At 41.2% G+C, this 24,321-nt stretch overlaps 1 non-coding gene and 1 pseudogene across 1 annotated transcript; both read right to left on the bottom strand.

Annotated features, from left to right (window-relative positions):
• Positions 1–7,731: 7,731 nt before the first annotated feature.
• Positions 7,732–7,813, bottom strand: trnas-aga (transfer RNA serine (anticodon AGA)). Its single transcript has one exon. It is a non-coding gene; the product is annotated as a tRNA-Ser (tRNA).
• Positions 7,814–8,453: 640 nt separating this feature from the next.
• LOC135553497 (5S ribosomal RNA) lies at positions 8,454–8,572 on the bottom strand (annotated as a pseudogene).
• Between the last annotated feature and the right edge of the window lie 15,749 nt (positions 8,573–24,321).

Genomic DNA, 24,321 nt, shown 5'->3' with positions numbered 1-24,321 from the left:
CATCTTTGTGTCACTCAAAAAGTGGAAGAAATTGCAAATAATGTAGCCATCACTTTGTAGCACAGATCGTTGGATGAAATACAAACTAACTTTGCTTACTTATTTCAAAGCGAGGGCACATATTTCAGCCTTGTGGGAAAAAACAGACAAAGAGTTTTAATTCTACAAGGCAGTGATGCTGATGAAATGATGCAAGAGCAACCCTTAGTGGATCAAGCCCACTACCTCTCACATGCTAAGCAAGCACTCTTCCATTTGATCTAATTCTCCAGCCGGATGGAATTGCCACAAGGAGCAACCAAGAGTGTCCAGTCTTGTCAGGCTATGCTGTTGGTGGACTTGTTAGTTTATGCGTCAGCACTTGCAGAGGCTCGGTACATCTCAACAATTGTGCTCAGTAGCCAGTGGCTTGTTAGCTCAGTTGATTAGAGTGTGGTGCTAATAACTAATAATGTGATGGGTTTGATCCCTGTACTGGCCATGAAGTGCATTTGAAGTGTCAAATTGTGACTCACATGCGTGTGTATCGTCAAGGGTGCCACAGAAATAAGTTCAGCTACTTGCAGTAATATCTCAGTTGGGAGAGATTTAGACTGAATATTTTAAGGTCCCAGGATTGATCCCTGGTTTCGGCATAGGTTGTTGTTCTTTCTTTATGCTTTGCGTTGGCTTCAAGGAAACCGCCCACAGCTTTGTTTGTGGGCCTCAATGGTGTGTTCTACGTTGCTCCTCTGAAAGTAAGTAATGTCTTTCTTTTTCATCTGACATTGTGACATCAGCATTACATGAAAATTGCTTGTCATTGTTACATGACAGTAGGTTATCGTAAGACAAGGCTGCATTAAGTGCTAACTGGAGCTTTCTTGGCTCCACAAAAACAAAATGTTTTTGGAGAACGCGGGCATCAAACCCACTACTTCTCGCATGCTAAGCAAGCACTCTAGCTTTTGAGCTAATTCCCCGGCCAGTTGTTGTTGCCACAAGGAGCAACCAAGAGGGTCCAGTCTTGTCAGGCTTTGCTGTTGGTGGACTTGTTAGTTTACACACCAGCACTTGTAGTAAGACAAGTCTGCATGAAGTGTTTACTGGGGCTTTCATGGATCCACAAAGAATTGTGTTATTTGAGAATGCAGGTATCGATCCCACTACCTCTGACATGCTAATCAAGCAATCTACAATTTCAGCTAATTCCCCAGCAGGTAGGAATTGCCACAAGGAGAAACCAAGAGGGTCCAGACTTGTCAGGCAATGCTGTTGGTGGACTTGTTAGTTTACGTGTCAGCACTTGCAGAGGCTCGGTGCATCTCAACAATTGTGCTCCATAGCCAGCTGGTTAGCTTAGTTGGTTAGAGCGTGGTGTTAAGAACTCCAATTGTGTGGGTTCAATCCCAGTACTGGCCATGAAGTGCATTTGAAGTGTCAATTTGTGACTCGCGTGTGTGTATTATCAAGAGTGCCACAGAAGTAAGTTCAGCTACTTGCAGAAATATCTCATTTGGGAGAGAGTTAGACTGAAGATTTTAAAACCTGTTATGGCTGCATCCCTTTGTTCTCAATTTCCGCCCGAAGACATACCCAAATCGAACTGCCTGTTGCTCAGCCCCAGAGGCAAGGATATGCATATTCTTGGTATCATTTAAATGGAAACATTCTGAAGTTTGTGGTTCTGAAGTTTGTGGAAATGTTAATTGAATGTAGGAGAATATAACACAGTACATCTGGTGAAAGAATGAGCATATGTTTTCTGTTTTTTATTGTTGTAGCATCATCTTTCACATGTACTAGAATAGCCACACAGTCAGATAGGATGCTAGAGAAACTTTTGATGGATAACACAAGAGGGCAACTGTAGGTGTGCAAAGCTTCAGACTGATAACTTTAGGAATGGGTGAGCTACATGACATTTAGCATGAAGTCACCCAGGTGTCCTACACAAGTTGCCCAAATGTACCCAAAGTGGCCGAATTGGTGAAATGGCCTATAACTATATACAGCAGTGCAAATAACTATATACAACACATCAAAAAGCAATTCTAACACACACACATAAAAAATGTTTAAAAAAATATTAGAAAATAAATATTTAAAAAAAACAGTACACCCCTTGGAAGTCCTCGTCATAATATTTTGCTGTCTGTGTTATGTCCCATAGCAGTCTCTTTCTGATGTAAAGCAGAGGCAAACTGAACAAGTGGTGCATTTCATGCGACACAGAACACAACGACGACTCCATGCTGTGCCCTTTTGGCCCTGAGGCACAGTCATGCCTGCAGTAATGAACTGTGGCATATGAACACCACTGGGGGCACAGGAAGAGCGGGCAGCTTGGCACCGGGGGCTCCCAGTCGGAGTCGCTATCACTGTGAAAGAAAACATTAAAAAAATATTTGTATTGTATGAGCCTTTTATCATCACATAAAATAAACAGATATGTATTGTATAGAGCAGAGGGAACAGTCACTAAGGTGAAGTGCTGTTCCATTCAACTCCGGCCATTGTTGTATATATATATACACACACACACACACACATCCAAACAAACCAACACCACACACACACACACACACAAAAAAACCACACATTTCATTGCAATTTTTTATATTTTTTTATATATAATATATATATATATTTTATATTTCATAAAACGGCATTAGCACTTACCCGTCCAGAAGTACGTCCTGTCCTTGCAGAAACAGCTCCTCAGTTAGTTTGAATCATAACACTCCAAGATTCCTCAAACAAAAAATCTGTCTCACTTTCATTTTTTCACTTTCACTTAGGACTTTGCATTACCTGATTTATTCGCCATGATATCTTGTATGAAATTGTTGAAACTACAACTTTCCGAAATACAGCTGCGCGTAAAAAGCCTTACAGCAACTCCTCTGATCGTCAAGGCGAGAATGGAGTTCCCTGCGCGTGCGATTACAAACAAGGAATTGTGGTCCAACCCAAAACCATTACATACTGGCGTTTACATCAGCTCATTGGCTATCTACCCAGCTAGATTTCAAGAAGACCAGTGGTCATTGGGCAGAAATATAGTCAATCAATGAAGCTTCGCTAAAATTATTGGTGCGTAAGGTAGTCATTGATCCTTGTCTTCAAATCAGCTCACTTCGGTCAATACTCCCCGCAAAAAAACAATAATGTTTGGCTGTGTTGCAAACATCCAGAGGAATGCACTGAAACCAACCATGACTAGATAAACGATTGTTTACGGGGGGTAATCACGTTGAATGCTCCGTAAAAAAACGGTTTACAAAATGTTTCGATTTAGGAAATAAAAATGGCACTTCATTTGATCACTGGGACCCTCAGGAAGATAAATAAGAGCAAGATATCAGAATGTAAGTCATAATTTTACCTTCAGATGTGAATGTTTAAAAACGGTCATGGCGGAAAATGTTTCTGTTGTTGATTGCTCTTTTCAAACAAAAGCATGGGATTTGGTCTCTGTAATAGCTATTTTAAATTGGAAAACGTAGATTCTAATCTTTTGAAGGGTGAAGACACTTGCATTTTCAAGAATGTTTAATGTTACGAAGTTATATTTTTAGTTGTCACTCTGAAATTTCCACTGATGTTGGTCCCTGTACGGGGATCGCAGCCATAATTAAGGTCCCTGTTTTGATCCTGGATTATGGCATTAGTTGTTGTTCTTTCAGACTCCGGAGACGGGCACATCGTGCACCACTCCCTAGCATTCTTCTCGCCAATGTCCAGTCTCTTGACAACAAGGTTGATGAAATCCGAGCAAGGGTAGCATTCCAGAGGGGCATCAGAGACTGTAACGTTCTTTGCTTCACGGAAACATGGCTCACTGGAGAGACGCTATTGGAGTCGTTGCAGCCAGCTGGTTTCTCCACGCATCGCGCCGGCAGAAACAAACATATTTCTGGTAAGAAGAGGGGCGGGGGCGTATGCTTCATGGTTAACGAGACGTGGTGTGGCCACAACAACATACAGGAACTCAAGTCCATCTGTTCACCTGATTTAGAATTCCTCACAATCAAATGTCGACCACATTATCTACCAAGGGAATTCTCTTCAATTATAATCACAGCCGTATATATTCCCCCCCAAGCAGACACATCGATGGCTCTGAACAAACTTTATTTGACTCTTTGCAAACTGGAATCCATATATCCTGAGGCTGCATTCATTGTAGCTGGGGATTTTAACAAGGCTAATCTGAAAACAAGACTCCCTAAATTGTATCAGCATATTGATTGCGCAACCAGGGCTGGCAAAACCTTGGATCATTGCTATTCTAACTTCCTTGACGCATATAAGGCCCTGCCCTGCTCTCCTTTCGGAAAAGCTGACCACGACTCCATTTTGTTGATCCCTGCCTACAGACAGAATCTAAAAGAAGAAGCTCCCGCACTGAGGTCTGTTCAACACTGGTCCGACCAATCTGATTCCACACTCCAAGACTGCTTCCATCACGTGGACTGGGATATGTTTCGTATTGCATCAAACAACAACTTGACGAATATGCTGATTCGGTGAGCGAGTTCATTTGAACGTGCGTTGAAGATGTCGTTCCCATAGCAACGATTAAAACATTCCCAAACCAGAAACCGTGGATTGATGGCAGCATCTGCATGAAACTGAAAGCGCGAACCACTGCTTTTAATCAGGGCAAGGTGACCGGAAACATGACCGAATACAAACAGTGTAGATATTTCCTCCGCAATGCAATTAAACAATCTAAGCGTCAGTATATTGACAAAGTAGAATCTCAATTCAACAGCTCAGACACAAGAGGTATGTGGCAGGGTCTACAGTCAATCACGGATTACAAAAGGAAAACCAGCCCCGTCACGGACCAGGATGTCTTGCTCCCAGGCAGACTAAATAACTTTTTTGCCCGCTTTGAGGACAATACAGTGCCACTGACAAGGCCCGCAACCACAACATGTGGACTCTCCTTCACTGCAGCAGACGTGAGGAAAACATTTAAACGTGTCAAACCTCGCAAGGCTGCAGGCCCAGACGGCATCCCCAGCCGCGCCCTCAGAGCATGCGCAGACCAGCTGGCTGGTGTGTTTACGGACATATTCAATCAATCCCTATCCCAGTCTGTTGTTCCCACATGCTTCAAGAGAGCCACCATTGTTCCTGTTCCCAAGAAAGCTAAGGTAACTGAGCTAAACGATTACCGCCCCGTAGCACTCACTTCCGTCATCATGAAGTGCTTTGAGAGACTAGTCAAGGACCATATCACCTCCACCCTACCTGACACCCTAGACCCACTCCAATTTGCTTACCGCCCAAATAGGTCCACAGACGATGGAATCTCAACCACACTGCACACTGACCTAACCCATCTGGACAAGAGGAATACCTACGTGAGAATGCTGTTCATCGACTACAGCTCGGCAATTAACACCATCATACCCTCCAAGCTCGTCATCAAGCTCGAGACCCTGGGTCTCGACCCCGCCCTGTGCGACTGGGTACTGGACATCCTGACGGGCCGCCCCCAGGTGGTGAGGGTATCTCCACCCCGCTGATCCTCAACACTGGGGGCCCACAAGGGTGCGTTCTGAGCCCTCTCCTGTACTCCCTGTTCACCCACGACTGCGTGGCCACGCACGCCTCCAACTCCATCATCAAGTTTGCGGACAACACAACAGTGGTAGGCTTGATTACCAACAACTACGAGACGGCCTACAGGGAGGAGGTGAGGTCCCTCGGAGTGTGGTGTCAAGAAAATAACCTCACACTCAACGTCACCAAAACTAAGGAGATGATTGTGGACTTCAGGAAACAGCAGAGGGAACACCCCCCTATCCACATCGATAGAACAGTAGTGGAGAGGGTAGTAAATTTTAAGTTCCTCGCCATACACATCACAGACAAACTGAATTGGTCCACCCACACAGACAGCATCGTGAAGAAGGCGCAGCAGCGCCTCTTCAACCTCAGGAGGCTGAAGAAATTCGGCTTGTCACCAAAAGCACTCACAAACTTCTACAGATGCACAAACGAGAGCATCCTGGCGGGCTGTATCACCACCTGGTACGGCAACTGCTCCGCCCACAACCGTAAGGCTCTCCAGAGGGTAGTGAGGTCTGCACAACGCATCACCGGGGGCAAACTACCTGCCCTCCAGGACACCTACACCACCCGATGTTACAGGAAGGCCATAAAGATCATCAAGGACAACAACCACCCGAGCCACTGCCTGTTCACCCCGCTATCATCCAGAAAGCGAGGTCAGTATAGGTGCATCAAAGCTGGGACCGAGAGACTGAAAAACAGCTTCTATCTCAAGGCCATCAGACCACTAACATTGGGTGGCTGCTGCCAACACACTGACTTAACTCCAGCCACTTTAATAATGGGAATTGATGGGAAATTATGTAAAATATATCACTAGCCACTTTAAACAATGCTACGTAATATAATGTTTACATACCCTACATTATTCATCTCATATGTATATGTATATACTGTACTCTATATCATCTACTGCATCCTTATGTAATACATGTATCACTAGCCACTTTAACTATGCCACTTTGTTAACATATTCATCTCATATGTATATACTGTACTCGATACTACTGTATCTTGCCTATGCTGCTCTGTACCATCACTCATTCATATATCTTTATGTACATATTCTTTATCCCCCTACACTTGTGTGTATAAGACAGTAGTTTTTGAATTGTTTGTTAGATTACTTGTTGGTTATCACTACATTGTCGGAACTAGAAGCACAAGCATTTCGCTACACTCGCATTAACATCTGATAACCATGTGTATGTGACAAATACAATTTGATTTGATTTGGCTTGACATTAGATGCGGCGACTTCGATTTCCCTGCAGACGATATTTTTGTTCTTCCCGCCAATACAATCCACTGACAATGACCGACGAGTTGTGTCTTCCGAGATGCTTTTTGTTATTTGCCTGTTTGTGGCCCGCCTGTGAAATTGCGCGATTCTTGCAATTCTCTTTCAGCCTCTCATCAACTAGCTGTTTTTGCAGAATATTAAAAATACGAGTTATTCACTACTCATATTAACTAGGTGTCATTTACATTACCTTAAGTCATTTATTTTTCAACTGGATTTAAAAAAAGGTGCATGACATGCAGGAGCTAAAAAGTTGTCAGGGGTGGGTTTCAAACCATGCCTATAGGGGAGTCAGCGACCTGAATGACTTAATGGTCATTTTCAATTTTCGTGTTTTTCTTTTTCTTTTAGGGTTTGACAAGGTTTCTCATCTATGACCTGTGGCTTGACTTAGATGTGGCCAGTTCGATGACCCTGCAGACTTTAAGAGTGTCTTCAGAATATGGCCATTTTGACATGAATTTAAAAATGCCTCAGATAGGACCAAAAAAGTGTGTGCAGCTATCCGTCAGGGTAAGAGTGACAACAGGTTTCCACATGTCAAAATGGGGGAAATCTTAGCACATGGCTTAATGGTTATTCATGATAATCGTGTTGGTGTATTGTTGAGTGTATCATGGGATCTCACCTGAAATCTGTGGCTTGACTACAAACCTGTAACCTATGCTACTGTGGCCTATAGAGCTAGAAGGGTGAATAACCAGGTGTGTAATGGTGTGAGGTGGGATAGATGGCCTGCAGTCCTATCCCAAATGGACAACTAATCCCTATGTACTTGTGGAGATCTGAGAGGATGTGATTGGTATAAGAAACACGACTAAACTTCCACCTCCGGAGGGGTCAAAAAGAATCATTTTCATTGTCGGCAGGATTCGAACGTGCGCAGGAACATCCTCATGGATTTCTAGTCCATCGCCTTAACCACTCGGCCACGACAACATTGGCAGAAGAAAACAGGCTTGTTCGGAGTGAATGGGCCCCCAGGCATAGCCTACAGAAGGTGATAATTTTACAACTGAAAGATAATGCAGTAACTCATTATAATGCAATAACATGAAATGGTCCCATCACTCATTTGTTACTAAGTACAGCTGTTTTCTTATTTTCCTTGATCTTTGCTCAGCTCCAGAAGGTTTGCATTTGAGAGTGTTTATTGTAATTTCACTTTGTGAAGTTGTTATTTCATCATCTTATTTTTACTGCTAACCAGCATGACTCCTGAGAGACACTAAACAACTGTCAGAAGTGGCATTTGAACACACGCCTCCATGGGAGACTGCGACATTAACGCAGCGCCTTAGACCACTCGACCATCCTGACTACAGTTCAGTACCTGGGTATCGGGTTAAAGAGTATGGGGTAAAAGTAGAAATAGGCACAGCCTTCTGAAATCACCACAGAGACCAGTACATCTATGCACGATATTGAAATTGCATATACTGTAGCCATAATTTTTAGCACAGATTGGTGGATGAAATACAAACTAACCTCGCTTACTTATTTCAAAGCGAGGGCACATATTTCAGCCATGTGGGAAAAAACAGACAAAGAGTTGAAATTCCACAAGGCAGTGACAAAAAGCTTACAGCAACTGGTATTCCCAGGCGGTCTCCCATCCAAGTACTAACCAGGCCCGACCCTGCATAGCTTCCGAGATCAGACAAGGTAAGGCGTACTCAGGCCGGCATGGTCGTAAGCGAGAAATTACCTCTTGGTGCACTATATAAAGTCAAAGTGAGTCTGATTAACAGCTGTTGCATTTTCACCATTTCAATAAGCATCTTTGTGTCACTCAAAAAGTGGAAGAAATTGCATATACTGTAGCCATAATTTGTAGCACAGATTGGTGGATGAAATACAAACTAACCTTGCTTACTTATTTCAAAGCGAGGGCACATATTTCAGCCTTGTGGGAAAAAACAGACAAAGAGTTGAAATTCCACAAGGCAGTGACAAAATGCTTACAGCACCTGGTATTCCCAGGCGGCCTCCCATCCAAGTACAAACCAGGCCCGACCCTACTTTGCTTCCGAGATCAGACGAGATCAGGCATACTTTTTTTAATTTATATTTTATTATAAAAAACAGACAATTTTACAGCATTTCAATCATAATTAAAGGATGAACAATTCACCATTTTACAAAATCAGAAAGAAAATACAATCAATTGACATTTAAATCCCTCACTAAATCCAAATTAGTAATTAAAGACAAGTTTTCCATTTGCTAACATTCCAATAAATATACTATCCCACACAAACTGTTTTTCAAAGTTGCCTCCACCATATCTATGTATTATCTCTATATTTTTCTCCAAAATACCTCCACACTCACACATTTCCCTTCATAATGACACAAGTTCCTTCTTAATCTTACAGCATATCTAGCATGACTTAAAACATAATTAACCAAGTTAAAATTCAAAACTTTACTCTTCCCATTAATACCAAACAGAAAAAATCTCCTCCATTCTACCCCATTAAAAATCTCCTCCCCCCAATGTTTCACTAACAACCCTTTTAAAAACGCATGAAACCCTCTTAATCTACTACATTCAATGAAAAAGTGCATAACATTTTCCACCCCTATTCGACAAATGTCACATTCCCTATTAATATCTCTATTGATTTGATGTAAGACCACATTAGTAAAAACCCTATTATGTTTTACTTTAAAATCATTATCTTCACATTCTATTGAATTACATTTTACATTAACATTCTTCCATATTGATTTCACATCCAAATCCACAAAAACCTTCGACCACACTTTCTCCGAGGCAGGATCTTTTATCTCCTGCAAAATACATTTACTATATACTGTTTTAACTTTCAAACCTGACAAATCATTTTTCACTCCATTACTTTCATAAAATAAAACCGGTAAACCCCCAGCTCTCTTAACCACCTCTGTATTTATTAAAAACACCCACTCCTCAGGAATACACCCCACAATGTTCTTATACATATTTCCTACAGTAGTTTTGCTTATTTCATCCTCCACCTCAACAATATTGTCATTAATAGCCTGTACAGGAAGAAACCCTGGAATAACTTCATATAAAATATCACAAATCTGTCTCATCCCAGCCCTCATAAAATATTTACAAAACAACATTGTATTATTATACTTGATCTTAGGATTCAAAAATATTGGCTGATTGAAAACATTTTCCAAAATGTTACAATCATAAGAAATGTGTGGTAAAAACTGCCCCCAAGCCCCAAAAACGTCCTTGTAAAACAAAGGTATATTTCCCAACATTTGTTTTACACACATTAATAAACCATTAATAAACCATTATCCCCGATCCTCCCAACCTCCTGCAAATACTCGGTAAAAAACGTTTTCCACCCGTAATCTAATTCCCCATATAAATACTTCCGAACCATTTTCACTCTTATCGCTATTCTCCTCACCTTTAGATCCACTAACTTCAAACCCCCTCCTCATAACCTGCAATCAAAGTTTTAAAAGCAATTTTCGCCCCCTTCCCATCCCATAAAAAATCAACTAAAATCTTATTCATTTCGGATAAAAACCCATTCTGGCACATCCAAAACATTCAGGATGTGAACAAAAATTGACATCAGTAATGAATTTATAACAATAACCTTCCCCTTTAATTTTAGACACCTTCCATTCCACATATTTACAACCTTCCTAACTATATTTATCACACCACTCCATGTCAAATCCCTAGCTTCCTTTTCTTTTACCCCTAGAAACACTCCTAACACCTTAAAATAATCTTTGACATCTTTAAAATAAAAATTCCCCTCATTAACCTTCCCAATATACATTACAACAGACTTTTCCATATTAACTTTAGCGCCTGATGCTCTTCCATATATTGTAAAACCTTCGATTACCCTTTTTACACTGTCCTCATCTCTAACTGTGATAGTTGTGTCATCTGCAAATTGGTGAATCAAACTAAAACCCCCCTGTGGAGTCTGGACACAATTAATAAAATGATCCTTCTTAAGAAAAGCCGCTAAAGGTTCAACTGATAAAACATACAATAAAGCTGATGAAGGACATCCCTGTCTTACCGATCTCTCAAAAGTAAAAGAGACAGTTAAAATCCCATTGCATTTCACCCTACTTTTTGCATTTCTATATAATAATCTAATCCACCCTATTATTTTATTACCAAAGCCAAATCTTTCCAAAACCCTAAACAGAAAATCATGTTCTACCCTATCAAAAGCCTTATTTGAATCTATGCTTAACACAATACCCCCCATCTTATCCCCATTCATTTTGTGTATCACGTCTCTAATTGTATTAATTGTGTCAGCTATGTCCCTCCCAGGAACACTATAATTCTGTGTTGGTGAAATAATATAATGTAAAACTCTCTTCATCCTATTCGCTAACATTTTGGCTAAAATCTTGTAATCCACATTCAATAAACTAATAGGCCTATAATTTTCCAATTTTACCTTACTCCCTTTATTTTTATAGAAAATAGTTATCATCCCTGTCACCATCGATTCTGAAACACAGTCATTCTCCTCCATATAGTGGTAAACCTCCAATAAAATAGGTGCTAAAAGACGTTCATACATTTTATAAAACTCTGCAATGATCCCATCTACACCAGGGCTCTTATTCACCTGTAAATCCTTAATCGCATCTATAACTTCATTTACTGTAATCGTCCCATCACACATCAACTTATCCTCTACATTAATTTTCAACTCCACACTATCTAAAATCTCCTGTACACACCACTCATCCACCTCCCCTTTCTTAAATAAGTCCCTATAAAAATTCTGCACCGTCTCTAAAATCTCTACATAATCATCTACTACTTCACCCTTTACATTTTCAATCTGTCTAAGATATGTTCTCCTTTGAGTACTCTTCTCTAATCCTTTCAATACACAATCATTGTCCCAATACGTCTCTTGTAAACACAATATATCCACGTTCTTCATTTGAACTATATTTTGAAATTTGTCCATTGTCCTTAAACCATTTACATTTAGGGGGGGGGGGGGGGACAACCAGGCAAAACAATGAGGGGATTTTACAGGGCCCTAACGGACTACAGACATTGACAGTCTCCTCGCCTAAAAACACATGCTGAATGCACTGCCTAGATTTTGAGGGAAACGCATTGTCCATTATTTGATTTGATCTGGGCAGGGCAGGGAAGCACTAACAAACTGCATTTAGTCCAATAAAAAGACACAACATTATTAGGGTGATAAATAAAAGGCCCTAATCCATGAAGTTGTCATAAGTATGAACCTAGGATGCGCCCTCTTTTTCCCCCCCACAAGAGTGAAATATATGGTCTGGAAATGCAAGCAAGGATTGAGCTTTTCAGTGTGTGTCACAAGGTGGGGTCATGCTCCACGCATGACACAAGAGAACCCTCTGCTGGAGCAAAATGCTTACAGCACCTGGTATTCCCAGGCGGTCTCCCATCCAAGTACTAACAAGGCCCTACCCTGCTTAGCTTCCCGAAATCAGACGAGCTCAATCTCTTGGTACACTATATAAAGACAACATATCGCCTACTCTTAGGGGGACCGAGAAATGTCCACCTTGTGACACACTGAAAAGCTCAGACCTTGCTTTTATTTCCAGACCATATATTTCACTCTTGTGGGGGTGGGGGGGGGGGGGGGGTGGGGGGGCATATCCTAGGTTCATACTTATGACAACTTTATGGCCTAGAGCCCTATAAAATACAGCGCACCCACATGGAATCACGAAATACAGACATTAAACCGAAATTCAACAATATTCGAAAATGCTTTGAACTAAGGAGGAAATCAACTCAATCCCTTCAACTTGTTAGAAAATCCATTCATTTGCCCAAGTGAATCATAAGACATGATCAAAATGCATCAGTGATTCGTATTTCCACGCAACTTTAAAAAACTGCACAGGACTGCCCAGTCTCTGTGCGCATGCTTGCAGAACGCAAAGTAGCCTATGCCAGCCTGGCAGAATTATATCATGATTATTTGCATCAATCCAGTGGCCATTTTTTTGCAAACTCCGCAATCACATGAGCGCTACAGCAACACCGCTTAACCAAACAAAGGTCTCTTCCTGGCGCACACTTGCCTTTATAAAGGGTAACAACAACCCAAAATCGACATGTCTTCCGTTTTTCCCAGACCTCAAAAGTGGTTACCTGCTAGGGTTTTAAACATTGTCATGGATGTAGAACATCCAATCGTGTTATATTTCTATTAAAAAGGTGTACTTTTGAGAGCAAAAACCTGCAGAAGCAGAGACAAAAGGTCGACGGGGAAATGTTAACGGAGAATAGGGGGATTTTTTTTGGGGGGGGGGGGATCAGGCAAAAGGGATTTTACATGAACATTAGCTAGCAAAATAAGGTTAGCAAGATGCTGTTACACTTGACCATGGTATTTGTTCATGTTTAGCAACTCCCAATTAGCGCATTCCTCTAGGACAGGAAATTCCATTGAAAGTGGCATCAACTTCTGGGGATCCTGTCAACTGATCCTATTCAGTGTCAAACATCCATGCTGCACAGGCGTGTGAACCATCCTTTATGTTTAGTGCAATAACTGTTTTAAACACAAGAGGTCACTTGTGCCTGAATTCAACCCAAAACCAACAACTATTCAGTCAGTGTTAAGAGCAGTTGTTTGAAACCAATCGGAAAGGCAAGCCAAGCTTGCCAGCCGCTCTTGATTTCCATTTGACTGACCATCAGTTTGGCACAACACTGAACTCTAGCCAACCAAAAGGATAACATTGAGTAAAAAGGTGTAGGTAACGCCAACATTAACCTTTTCACACGCGAGTTCCAAATATCTTCAACAGTCGCCCCAGTGGGAGTTGATTTTATGCGTTTGATGTCAGAATGCACTCACCGTTCCAACATGTGGACATTTAACCCGCGCTGACCTCAGACCAAGGCACACTACCTGCTAATTTTCTATAGACTGTTTCAACTTCTAATTTTGCCTCATTCATTCACAAAAGTAGCCCATTTCACTGTTGCAGACCATTTCTATTTGAGAATTTAATGAGCCAGGCAAACTTTCCTTCAAAAGAAAGCCCAAGCACTTCCCCAGATCAAGTATACAGTCCTTGCACATTTATTGCCTTCCTTACAAATAACTATGGACATGCGTGCATTCCGATCAAAGTGCCTTATTTTCTGTGTAACGTGTTGCCGTTTCTACTGTAGCGTACCGTAAGTATAATGTACTTAGCGTTTTATTCATTCTTTCTGATTCTTGCCTAGATTGTAATGAACACGTGTGTAAAACACTTTTGAAGGTGGTACTGAATATGAGCGAATGCTAACGCCATACAATGCAGTCAGATTATCACGTACGCATCTGTCAGACTAATGGTGATCTCAACTGGAGTACCCCCATTGTCTTGAATGCACTGAAGTCGTTAGTTGATTTGAACATGGCATCAGAGTGTAAACTATGGTACCTCAGGGTTGCCAGATCAGACCCCCTTTCCAGGGATATTTAGCTTAGAAAAACTGTCTGCCCCGCCATTTATTGTTGATAAATCCCCCATCTTATTAATATTTCCTGCATCATCCTCTCCATAATACCTTCCCCCAAGGACTTCACCTCCCAAAATGGATTGAGCTATATCTTGCAACTCTGTTTAGCTTTCGTGCTAAGGTTGTATTGGCTTTTTGATTAGTTAACTGTAAACTACTTGTCATGTGTATGCCGTAACAAATACAAAGATTTGTCACATGCTGAAGTGGCCAAACTAAGTTAAGACCTCAGAAAATGGGCACAGTGAACGGCATTCTGGGATTAGGGAGTTCTTGCTTGACAAACATGGCTGCCATATTTTCCAAAAAAGGACCGCAAAAACATACGAAATAGGTTGTTCCAACCTGTAATCGAGCAGTAGGCTTTCAATTGCGAGCACTAGCTTTTCACCTGTCTACCGGAAGTTGATGCTGTTGCTATGCAACCTCTTGCTAGCTATCTAGCATAACAAATTACTGGTTAGACATTATACGACTTCGGGTGTGTTCTTAAATTCAATCAGGAGTTCCAGAATGCGCGCTTGAATTCAGAGCAATGTCACATTGTCTGTTTGTAAATTCAGAGCAGAGTAGACAGCCAGAGCGAATTTACGAAAGCACCCGAATGTCCATTGAGAACGCACAATGACTATACCATTTAGCTAAGCTCAGAATGATGGGAATAAACACATCAAACATTGGGTAGATTTCCTGAAGATTTGCATTATTGGCCCTAAAGTACGGAAATAGTGTCCTCTTCGTGTATTCCTCATATTCTGGCGAATTTAGTACGACATCCTGGAACATTTGGCATACTAAATATATCCATAGTATTTTTTTATTTCTATTTTATTTCACCTTCATTTAACCAGTTAGTCTAGTTGAGAACAAGCTCTCATTTACAACTGCAACCTGGCCAAGATAAAGCAAAGCAGTTCAACACATACAACAACACAGAGTTACAGATGGAATAAACAAATATACAGTCAATAATACAGTAGAAAAAGTATATATACAGTGTATGCAAATAAGGAAAGGATAAGGGAGGTAAGGCAATAAATAGGCCATGGTGGCAAAGTAATTACAATATAGCAATTAAACACTGGAATGGTAGATGTGCAGAAGATGAATGTGCAAGTAGTTGGATGGGCTATTTACAGATGGGCTATGTACAGGTGCGGTGATCTGTGAGCTGCTCTGACAGCTGGCGCTTAAAGCTTAGTGAGGGAGATCTGAGTCTCCAGCTTCAGTGATTTTTGCAGTTTGTTCCAATCATTGGCAGCAGAGTACTGGAAGTAAAGGCGGCCAAAGGAAAAATTGGCTTTGGGGGTGACCAGTGAGATTCTCCTGTTGGAGCATGTGCTATGGGTGGGTGCTGCTATGGTGACCAGTGAGCTGAGATAAGGCGGGGCTTTACCTAGCAGAGACTTTTAGATGACCTGGAGCCAGTGGGTTTGGCGACGAGTATGAAGCGAGGGCCAGCCAACAAGAGCATATAGGTTGCAGTGGTGGTTAGTAAATGGGGCTTTTGGATTGGAGATGCTTAATGTGAGTCTGGAAGGAGAGTTTACAGTCTAACCTGACACCTAGGTATTTGTAGTCCACATATTCTAAGTCAGAACCGTCCAGAGTAGTGCTGCTGAACGGGGGGACAGGTGCGGACAGCGATCGGTTGAAGAGCATGCATTTAGTTTTACTTGCATTTAAGAGCAGTTGGAGGCCACGGAAGGAGAGTTGTATGGCATTGAAGCTCATCTGGAGGTTAGTTAAAACCTGTTAAGGCTATGCACAATACTGCCCCCTTTGGAGGAATTGCGTGCCCATAGTAAACAGAAACAAAATCTGTCCAAAATTGCTAATATATGCATATAATAATAATTATTGAATAGAAAACACTCTAAAGCTTCTAAAACCGTTCGAATTATGTCTGTATGTAAAGCAGAACTCACAGGGCAGCCATTCTCCCAAACTCTCTCTCACACCAGAGAAAGTTGCTCCAACTTTGACGTCATCGCCCCCACCCTTCCCAACCAGCTACGGATCTCGGAACAGTTTCTATTTCTTCAGCGTGCTCTCGTCTTTCAATGAGACGTGGAACGGAGAAAATAGCACGAGTTTTGACTGCTTGGCGGGCAAAATACTGAGGTGTCACAAGTTTTCAGGAGCGCGCTCTGGGAAAAGGGTCTCTTTGTTCCAGCTTGCTTGAGGAGAGTTCGTTATGTTTGATTTAATCGCCAATTGTTTTGTACGTTAATAACATCCTAAAGCTTGATTCTGCACTTAGTTTGACCAGTTTAGTAATTTTGAAGTTTTGATGCACAATTTTCGTGATCAGAAGTCCTTTTTGGGGTAATTCACCTGAAGATGTTAGCATTTGCTAATACATAGACACACCAATAGCAACCAAACGTTATATTAGGTAAGTATAACTCCTTCCACGACATTCTTGTCGAAGACCATCAAAGGTAAGGGAATATTTATGTTATAAAATTGTATTTTTGTCGACTCCAACATAGCAGAGAAATAATGCTAATGTCTGAGCGCCGTCTCAGATTATTGAATAGTGAACGAATTCTGTAACGTTAAAAATAAATGTAACACAGCGTTTGCATTAAGAAGAAGTGTATCTTTCTAAATATATGTAGAACATGTATATTTAGTCAAAGTTTATGATGTTTATTGCTGTTATCTGGCGTTAGCTGCCGGAGCTATTTATAATTTCTCCGGACATTTCTGTTGCATTTTTTGAACATGGCTCAATGTAAACGGAGATTTATGGATATAAATTGCATATTATTGAAAAAAACATAAATGTACTGTGTAACATGTGCTATTACTGTCATCTGATGAAGATTTTCAAAAGGTTAGTGAATTATTTTTCTTTTAATCCTGCGTTTGTGATTGTGCTATTTTGCATAGCAATGTGGCTACATATTGTATGCTTTCCTAGTGGTGGTTTAACATAAATATGTGCTATGTTTTCGCTGTAAAACATTTTAAAACTCTGACACGCTGGGTAGATGAACAAGGTGTTTATCTTTCATTTAAGGTATTGGACTTGTTAATGTGTGGAGGTTAAATATTTTTAAGAATATTTTTGCTTTCCCTGCGCCACCGTTTGAGCTGAACGGGGAGGGGGGGGGGGGTGTAGTTCCCAGTTGGGAACCTGTAGCCGCATCTGGAGGTTAGTTAACACATTGTCCAAAGAAGGGCCAGAGGTATACAGGTATACTATGATATATTTATACAGGTATACTATGACCAATAAGCATATTAAATACTCAATTCATGTCACAAACAGTACAGTTAGCTGTGTTCGAATACTCGCACTAAGGCCAAATCAGGAAGTGCAGTCACCTTTTAATCCTGAATGACAATTGTCTTGCCTCATAGAGATAGATACTCTGGGCTGATCGATATGACAACAGCCAGTGAAAGTGCAGGGCGCCAAATTCAAAAGAACAGAAATCTCATAATTAAAATTCCTCAGATATACAAGTATTTCACACCATTTTAAAGATACACTTCTTGTTAATCTCACCACAGTGCCCGATTTCAAATAGGCTTTACGGCGAAAGCAAAACAAACGATTATGTTAGGTCAGAGCCAAGTTACAGAAAAACACAGTCATTTTTCCAGCCAAAGAGAGGAGTCACAAAAATCTGAAATAGAGATCAAATTAATCACTAACCTTTGATGATCTTCATCAGATGACACTCATGGGACTTCATGTTACACAATACATGTATGTTTTGTTTGATAAAGTTCATATTTATATCAAAAGAATCTCAGTATACGTTGGAGCGTTATGTTCAGTAGTTCCAAAAACATCCGGTGATTTTGCAGAGCCACATCAATTTACAGAAATACTCATAATAAATGTTGATGAAAATAAAATTGTTAAGCACAGAATTAAAGATATATTTCTGCTTAATGCAACCGCTGTGTCAGATTTCAAAAAACCTTTACGGTAAAAGCAGACCATGCAATAATCTGAGTACGGCGCTCAGAGCCCAAACAAGCCAGAAAGATATCCGCCATATTGTGCAGTCAACAGAAGTCCGAAAAAACATTATAAATATTCACTTACCTTTGATGATCTTCATCAGGATGCACTCCCAGGAATCCCAGTTCCACAATGTTTGTTTTGTTCGATAATGTCCATCATTTATGTCCAAATAGCTACTTTTGTTAGCGAGTTTTGTAAACAAATCCAATCTCACGAAGCGTGTTCACTAGGAGCAGATGAAATGTCAAAAAGTTCCGTTACAGTCCGTAGAAACATGTCAAACGATGTATAGAATCAATCTTTAGGATGTTGTTATTAAAATAAATCTTCAATAATGTTCCAACTGGAGAATGTCTGTAGAATTGCAATGGAACAGAGCTCGCCCTCATGTGAACGAGCGTCACAAGCTCAAGGCATTCTGCCAGACCTCTGACTCATTCCCCTCTCATTCGCCCTCACTTCACAGTAGAAGCATCAAACAGGTTCTAAAGACTGTTGGCATCTTGTGGAAGCCTGTTGACATCTAGGAAGTGCAACATAACCAATATCCCACTGTGTCTTCAATAGGGAATGAGTTGAAAAACGACCAACCTCAGATTTCCCACTTCCTGGTAGGATTTTTTCTCAGGTTTTTGCCTGCCATATGTGCTCTGTTATACTCACAGACATCATTCAAACGCTTGTAGAAACGTCAGAGTGTGGTCTATCCACATATACTAATGATATGCATATCTTAGCTTCTGGGACTGAGTAGCAGGCAGTTTACTCTGGGCACCTCTGGACAAGAAGATAATAAGAAGCCATAAGAAGATAAGAGACTCATCTCTGTATCTGTGCCAATATAATGTCTGTGACAGCATGGGCAGCGCCATTGAGGCTATCTTCATATTAAAGTAGTAACATTTCTTCTTCACAATTGCCTGAGCCCTTCTGATGACCCGATTGGACATGACTTCAACAGGGTCACCAGTAGGGCTCAGCCAATGAAGTTGGTCGTCTCACCCAGTTGACTACATTCAAATTGTGAAAGTGCTTGCAAATGCAGCATTTTGGCCATTAGAGGCCAATATTTTTCTCTCTGTCTGAGCTACAATTGTAGACAGTTGGGTAATTATGCTTTTCATCTGTGAAAGGCTGTTGTGCTGCTAATGAGGGAGTTCTATTAACCTGAGCCGAGGTGCACCGGTCCATGGCCCCTGACATGAATGGATAAAAGCGTTGAGGGCACCCTTCTAAAATTGAACAGTAGCCTTACATTTAGTTTTTGTTTTGTTTTTTGTCCTAACACTACACAGCTGATTCAGATTAACAAAGCTGGATGATTATTTGAATCAGCTTTGTAGGGCTAGGGGAATAAAAAGAAAATGTGCAGCCCTTTGGGGTTCAGGTGACTGAGTGTGGGAAGCCTTTGTCATAGGGTAAAAGTTGCATACCCCTGGGCTGTAGGCTGCACACTTTGGGTCAAATATCAGGTTCTGTAGCTGTGTATTTTATCAGAACAAATCTGTTCTACAATTAATCTTTTCCTTAAGCTCAGGGTAAGTAGTAGAAGGCCAAGGAGAGTCTTATGCGATGCAAACATTTGAGTTGTGTTCTTCCTCCTTTTAATCAATCAATCATAATAATTTGTCAAATGCCTTACAGGTTGTTTTGCCTATTGATGGCAGCTGTGGGCATACAAGCACAACAGACACCTTCTATAAGTATGCACTTTGCACCTTGCAAATTTAAGCACTAAGCGTTTGACAAGATTTTTTAAAACTAACCTTTCCTATTCCAGATGACCTCAGCGCTGAATGCCTTGGTAACGTTATTCGTTTGAGTGTCGCTCCTCTTTTTGAAGAGGTTGATGCTGTCTTCAGTGAGTTTGCCTCTTTTATGATTCTCTTTCTCTCCTTTCATAATTCATGGCTTGATATTGCTTGTCAACTATTGTGTTCACACCATCTCCATGCCTTCCAGATGACACACACATCATAAACCTGACGCCTGGCCTTGCTACTCAGTGTGGATTCAGCTTTAAATTTGACCCCATAGGGAATGCCATGTTTTTTGCTTCTCTTCAAAACTGCTTTTCCCAAAACATGGTAACCCTAAGAACTGTAGTGTTTGCTTGTACTTCAAATGGACAGTTTGCCTTTCAGTGTCACTGCATTTGCAACTCATACTGTAGCAATGTATTTTATTTACCTTTGACATGGAGTCATGCTGAGACCAGGCTCTTTTACAGATGAGCCCTGTATACACAAAGATACAAGTCAATATTTGCATCACTAGATGGAGAAATGAAATAATTGAAAACCCATTCTTCAGTTCCCGTAGAGGTGCTAATACATACAATTTAACGCATGGAGGTTATTAGAAGTCCGGTTCCAGAAACATTGAAGCAGTTTTACTTTGTGGATATCAAAAGGATCTCCATTGTTAGCCACCCCTGGGTCTGATATCTCTTACCTCTAAGTTAACGATGACGTAAGGTACAGCAGAGGTTTATGGAGGGCTTTCAGAGGGCCAGCCAACTTTCTGATACAGACTGCAGTGATGTGAACTATTGAGCTCTACTCCTGTAGTGTGGCTTCAATACAGTGGCAGCTGCAATTCAAATATAATTTGCAACATTGAAATGCAGAAAACTTTTTTTTTCCATAAACAAGCTCTAAATCATGTTTGATGCATCGTATTTCACATGTACTTGAATAGCCACACAGTCAGATAGGATGCTGGAGATCATTTTGATGGATAACACAAGAGGGCAACTGTAGGTGTGCAAAGTTTCAGACTGATAACTTCAGGAATGGGTGAGCTACATGACATTTAGCACGAAGTCACCCAGGTGTCCCACACAAGTTGCCCAAATGTACTCAAGTGGCCGAATTGGTGAAATGACCTATAACTATATACAGTGGGGTAAAAAAGTATTTAGTCAGCCACCAATTGTGCAAGTTCTCCCACTTAAAAAGATAAGAGAGGCCTGTAATTTTCATCATAGGTACACTTCAACTATGACAGACAAAATGAGAGAAAAAAATCCTGGTCAATAACAAAAGTTTATCTCAATACTTTGTTATATACCATTTGTTGGCAATGACAGAGGTCAAACGTTTTCTGTAAGTCTTCACAAGATTTTCACACACTGTTGCTGGTATTTTGGCCCATTCCTCCGTGCAGATCTCCTCTAGAACAGTGATGTTTTGGGGCTGTTGCTGGGCAACATGGACTTTCAACTCCCTTCAAAGATTTTCTATGGGGTTGAGATCTGGAGACTGGCTAGGCCACTCCAGGACCTTGATATGCTTCTTACGAAGCCACTCCTTCGTTGCCCAGGTGGTGTGTTTGGGATCATTGTCATGCTGAAAGACCCAGCCATGTTTCATCTTCAATGCCCTTTATTTTATCTTTATTTAACTAGGCAAGTCAGTTAAGAACAAATTCTTATTTTCAATGACGGCCTAGGAACAGTGGGTTAACTGCCTGTTCAGGGGCAGAATGACAGGTTTGTACCTTGTCAGCTCGGGAGTTTGAACTTGCAACCTTCCGGTTACTAGTCCAATGCTCTAACCACTAGGCTACTCTGCTGCCCCAACTTGCTAATGTAAGGAGGTTTTCACTCAAAATCTGATGATACATGGCCCCATTCATTCTTTCCTTTACACGGATCAGTCGTCCTGGTCCCTTTGCAGAAAAACAGCCCCAAAGCATGATGTTTCCACCCCCATGCTTCACAGTAGGTATGGTGTTCTTTGGATGCAACTCAGCATTCTTTGTCCTCCAAACACGACGAGATGAGTTTTTACCAAGAAGTTCTATTTTGGTTTCATCTGACCATATGATATTCTCCCAATATTCTTCTGGATCATCCAAATGCTCTATCAAACTTCAGACGGACCTGGACATGTACTGGCTTAAGCAGGGGGACACGTCTGGCACTGCAGGATTTGAGTCACTGGCGGCGTAGTGTGTTACTGATGGTAGACTTTGTTACTTTGATCCCAGCTCTCTGCAGGTCATTCAACTAGGTTTTTTTCACTGGATTTTTGCTCACCGTTCTTGTGATCATTTTGACCCCACGGGGTAAGATCTTGCGTGGAGCCCCAGATCGAGGGAGATTATCAGTGGTCTTGTACGTATGTCTTCCATTTCCTAATAATTGCTCTCAGAGTTGATTCCTTCAAACCAAGGTGCTTACCTATTGCAGATTCAGTCTTCCCAGCCTGTTGCAGGTCTACAATTTTGTTTCGGGTGTCCTTTGACAGCTCTTTGGTCTTGGCCATAGTGGAGTTTGGAGTGTGACTGTTTGAGGTTGAGGACAGGTGTCTTTTATACTGATAACAAGTTCAAACAGGTGCCATTAATATAGGTAACGAGTGGAGGACAGAGGAGCCTCTTAAAGAAGAAGTTACAGTCTGTGAGAGCCAGAAATCTTGCTTGTTTGTAGGTGACCAAATACTTATTTTCCACCATAATTTGCAAATAAATTTATTAAAAATCTACAATGTGATTTTCTGGATTTTTTTTCTCATTTTGTCTGTCATAGTTGAAGTGTACCTATGATGAAAATTACAGGCCTCTCTCATCTTTTTAAGTGGGAGAACTTGCACAATTGGTGGCTGACTAAATACTTTTTTGCCCCACTGTATACACTACATGACCAAAAGTATGTGTACACGTTGAACATCTCATTCCAAAACCACGGGCACTAAAATGGGCACGCTTCTAAGGAGGCTTTCCACTAGATGTTGGAAGACTGCTGCGGGGACTTGCTTCCATTCAGCCACAAGAGCATTCATGAGGTTGGGCGATTAGGCCTGGATTGCGGTCGGTGTTCCAATTAATCCCAAAGGTGTTCCATGGGGTTGAGGTCAGGGCTCTGTGCAGGCCAGTTAAGTTCATCCACACCGATCTCGACAAACCATTTCTGTATGGAGCTCGCCTTCCCCAAACTGTTGACCCAAATTTGGAAGCACAGACTCCTCTAGAATGTCATTGTATGCTGAAGCGTTAAGATTTCCCTTCACTGGAACTAAGGGGCCTAGCCCGAAACATGAAAAACAGCCCCAGACCATTACTCCTCCTCCACCAACTTTACATTTGGCTCTATGTATTCGGGCATGTAGCGTTCTCCCGGCTTCCACCAAACCCAAATTTGTCCGTCAAACTGCCAGATGGTGAAACGTGATTCATCACTCAAGAGAATGTTTCCACTCTTCCAGAGTTCAATGTCATTGAGCTTTACACCACTCCAGCCGTGCGGCTGCTCAGTCATGGAAACCCATTTCAGGAACTTGGTAGTGAGTGTTGCAACTGAAGACAGGCGATTTTTATGTGCTACGCGCTTCAGCACTCGGTTGTCCCGTTCTGTAAGCTTGTGCTGCCTACCACTGCAGTTGAGCTGTTGTTGCTTCTTAACAGCACTTACAGTTGACTGGGGCAGCTTTAGCAGGGCAGAAATTTGACAGACTGACTTCTTGGAAAGGTGGCATCCTATGATGGTGCCACGTTGAAAGTCACTGAGCTCTTCAGTAAGGCCATTCTACTGACAATGTTTTTGTATGGAGATTGAATGGCTGTGTGCTCGATTTTATACAACTGTCAGCAACTGTTAGAAAAATCCACAAATTTGAAAGTGTGTCCACATACTTTTGAATATATAGTGTACTTTAATTTTTGCATTTAACTTTCTTCTTTTAAGACTGCCAAGCTGTCCTCAACTGGGGGAACCTCTGTCCGGGACAACATCCTCAGGATTATGGAGCGGTGTGTTTATAAAATGTTGTTTGAATATTACAACATGTATTAGGATTAAGCAAAACGTCACCATTTAAAAATGGTCATTTTCCAAATACTGTCTAATTGTGATATCCTTTTTCTTTCAGATTGATGACCAATGAATTAATGTCCCACTTTAATATGAAGGGAAAGAGGAGCAAACAT

The sequence above is a fragment of the Oncorhynchus masou genome, chromosome 13 (genome assembly GCF_036934945.1).
Source record: "Oncorhynchus masou masou isolate Uvic2021 chromosome 13, UVic_Omas_1.1, whole genome shotgun sequence".
In the NCBI taxonomy this organism is placed as follows: Eukaryota; Metazoa; Chordata; class Actinopteri; order Salmoniformes; family Salmonidae; genus Oncorhynchus; species Oncorhynchus masou.
This window is presented reverse-complemented; position numbering and strand designations above follow the sequence as displayed.